Below are 3,805 nucleotides of genomic sequence, written 5' to 3'. Positions count from 1 at the left end.
GCCACCTGTGTGAAGTCAATGAAACTATACGAGACGAAACGGGAATGTTTGAAAATATTCCACAAGAAATTTCCGGTTTTTTCAACCAAATTGGCCGAGAAAAAAAAATGTGTTGCATTACTTATTGAACTGCCCTCGTATTTTGCAGCCGTGGCTTATTAAACTGATTTTCACATCTGTCAACAGCTGCTTTGTTTGGGATTGGAATTATTATATTCTTCCTGAAGCCTGAAGGTATTTCGCCTGTCTCATACATCTTGCTCACCAGATCGTAGAGTTTTGTTAGGTCTGGCTCTCCCAAGGTTGTCAGTAGTTCTAATGGAATGTTATCTACTCCCGGGGCCTTGTTTCGACTTAGGTCTTTCAGTGGTCTGTCAGACTCTTCACGCAGTATCATATCTCATATTTCATCTTCATATACATTCTCTTCCATTTCTATAATATTGTCCTCAAGAACATCGCCCTTGTATAGACCCTCTATATACTCCTTCCAACTTTCTGCTTTCCCTTCTTTGCTTAGAACTGGGTTTCCATCTGAGCTCTTGATATTCATGCAAGTGGTTCTCTTTTCTCTGAAGGCCTCTTTAATTTTCCTTTAGGCGGTATCTATCTTACCCCTAGTGAGATAAGCCTCTACATCCTTACATTTGTCCTCTAACCATTATAATGAATTCTACTCTGCTTTTGTAAATGATGAAAGTCTATGTGAATGCAGCTTGCCGCTAACTTAGCGTAATGTTTTGTCTGTACAGAAGTGTATCTGTCGCCTTTATCGCTCTTTCCCTCTCACACATAAATCGGTACAATAAAGTCAGGGCTTCGTGTTTTCTAGTTAGGCTAATCCGTGAAAAGACAGAGAAACAATTATGCTAATGGAGGATTCTCTCTCTCTCTCTCTCTCTCTCTCTCTCTCTCTCTCTCTGTCCTTTATCTGTGTACAGTTTAAATATATTATTTACGTGAAATCAGCCTAGTAGAATCTCTGGTGGAGCCCTTCGTCTTAATATTCAGCGGCTGGCTTGCTAGAAAAGATCTTTACATTTGTTATTATTATTAAGCGCTGCATTCAGTTGGGAAAATCGATCGTTTGAACAATTCGTTCAGTTTACGACAGATCTAAAATTTCAGATGTGGACGAAGCCTTTTTGGACGATTTCAAAAAACTCACAGATTGCAGGCTCTCTTCGTCACAGCTGAAACTTCCCAATTAATTACAGGGCCCAGACAATCATCAATGGTTCAGACAGAGAACTCATTCGTCATTCACTCTAGAATAAAATGGTCACAAACCTTATTTCTGAGGAAAATTGTATATTGAATCCATTTCCGTACATGTCCCGTTTTCTGTTGGTTCCAAGTCTCATGTAATTTTCTTTTACAGGTTTTTCTTTCTCTTAATCTATCACGCTAGCGGCACAAACTTTCCTAGCTCGCTTTAGCGCGAAGAAGAGTAAATAAATCTCCTTTAGCAATCCGACAATCTTCCAACCGATACTTCCGAAGCTGTTCCTCTCTCTCTCTCTATAATAACCATGGAGCATACATTTCTGTACCTCTGTTGTTCCAAAGAATAAACGTACTAGAAAAATACCTTGGCGTCGACGAGCTGTCGGCGCATATATTACTAGAAAATCTGATCAGATACTTTTCAAACGTAAATACATGTGGATGATTTGGTTGACCATTATTAATTATTGCGTGGTAGAGGGTAATTTTCCGTGTGGAGATTACAATGCCCCTCGCAGCGAGCGAAGTTTGTGAGCTCAATTTTGATTCACCGATCACACTTCGCGAGCTATCTATTAGCGTGGATAACCCGGAAGTGATGATTGTCAGTCCTCCGACTGAAAAAGAATATTATATTTGAGACAGACGAAGAAAAGAAATGTTGAAGACAGAAGAAATGAAGGGACCTGTACCGCGGCTGTATTGCTTTTACGTGCATCTAGGTGTTATATTTGCTGTGCACAACCAAGGAAGATGATCTTTCATGAACTGATGTCAGGGTCTACCCATTCGGGAACTTTCTTAAGCAGGGAAACCTTGGAAAACCTCTTAAGCCTAGACCCCCAACCTACGGTACATAGAAGATAGGAAAGCCTATAGAAGAAAAAAAAATATAATTTTGAAATAGATCTCTAAAGGAAAGACAGGGATCAATTTGTATCACGATTTGGAGAAGAGTGGTTTGTGCCTCTACCAAAAAAAACGTTTTACAATAAATAACGTGAATTCTCGTTTTACAATCTTGCTCCTGGTACAATATCTTGCGGTGCTAAACTCCCCCGGGTCTTGCATGTCCCCGACGTCCACATTTGTAGTCGGTCTTCTACGCGGCCCCCTCTGTAGTTGATCTTCTACGCGGCCCACAATGGGAAGAGTAGAAGGAACAGGGATACTTGAATTCACATGCAACATTCATTCCAAAAGAATTAGCAATGACCAAAAGGAAAACTCTTCCTGTAAGAGAACTGATTAGGTTGCACCGTCCAAGATTCTCCTTTTTGAAAGCAAAATCCTTATGGCTTCATGGATCCTTTTTGTTACGACGTACTTCAAGGAATTCAACCATTAACTAATGATGTTGCCAAAAGCATCATCCGATTTACTCCCTTTTGAATACTCCTTTTGACTTTGCCTCCCCACCTGTGCTTATAAGTCCAAATGTTCTAACACATTTTCTATCACTGATTTGTTCTTCGTAATTTAAAGGATTCATGTAACTTACTATAGATTTTGGATTCAAATCATCGAATAATGGAAAGCGTAGTTCATTTTATACCAAGACATCATCCATATTTCCTTGATAAGTCATATAATTTAGCTATACTCAAAACTTTTTATTCTAAATACATATATTTCTTCGCTTGAGTGCTGAAATGTAAAAGTTATTAGCATTGAGGAATGCGGATTCGCTTCTTTCAATTACTCTCTGATTCATACGGTGTTCATCCATGCTCATATATGGAAATGGATTTTTCACACAAAATTCCCAAACGAACACGAACCATTAAATTACTACTGAATCTATGAATATTACTTTCTTTGATCATTCATTAATAAATTAAAAACTCTTAACTTCTAATTATAACACCTATTCCTTTTAGAGTTCAACATGAATCAGTTTATCCTCGCGTTTGGTGCGAGTCTCTTACAAAGCATATCTGTATCGTCTATATCGATTTTAATTCTCGCGCCGACGTCAACTGTTTTGCGCGGGAAATTATCTTTGCGGGGTTAACCGTCACTCACGATTCACTACCACAACACATCCCTTCACACGTTTACACATGTAAGCGTTCACATGAGATTATATACGAATATTCACTCGGAACCTCTTTTGATTATTCCGCGTCATTTGTGGGAAACATTTCATTCTTCTTGAAGGTCAGTTAGATCCTTAATCATTCTTGATGACATTAGCAATGCTAAAGTTCTATGTTCACCCAAACCACAGGTGAAGCCTATCTCCACTATCTTCTTTACAACACTCGATAATAATAGTTAGTCACTATTTCTATACTCTATGTCACTGATTAACTATTTCAATTTAAAGGTTTCTATCACTACACACACAGTTTATTGTTATGTTTTTTACGAGCGTTTATTTCTGTCACTCGGAACACCATTCCTCCCTATCTTCTAATCTTCATTATACTTTTTTAAGTCGTTATGAGAAAATAACCCTTTTATTTTGTTCGATCCCGGGTATGCTAACAGATAAGCCCCCGGATTCGGAATTTGTAGGATAATGTATGGTCCAGTATATAGTAACTCCCATTTCTTTATACTTTTCTTTATTACG

The sequence above is a fragment of the Schistocerca serialis genome, chromosome 11 (genome assembly GCF_023864345.2).
Source record: "Schistocerca serialis cubense isolate TAMUIC-IGC-003099 chromosome 11, iqSchSeri2.2, whole genome shotgun sequence".
In the NCBI taxonomy this organism is placed as follows: Eukaryota; Metazoa; Arthropoda; class Insecta; order Orthoptera; family Acrididae; genus Schistocerca; species Schistocerca serialis.
Note: the sequence above shows the minus strand (reverse complement) of the source record.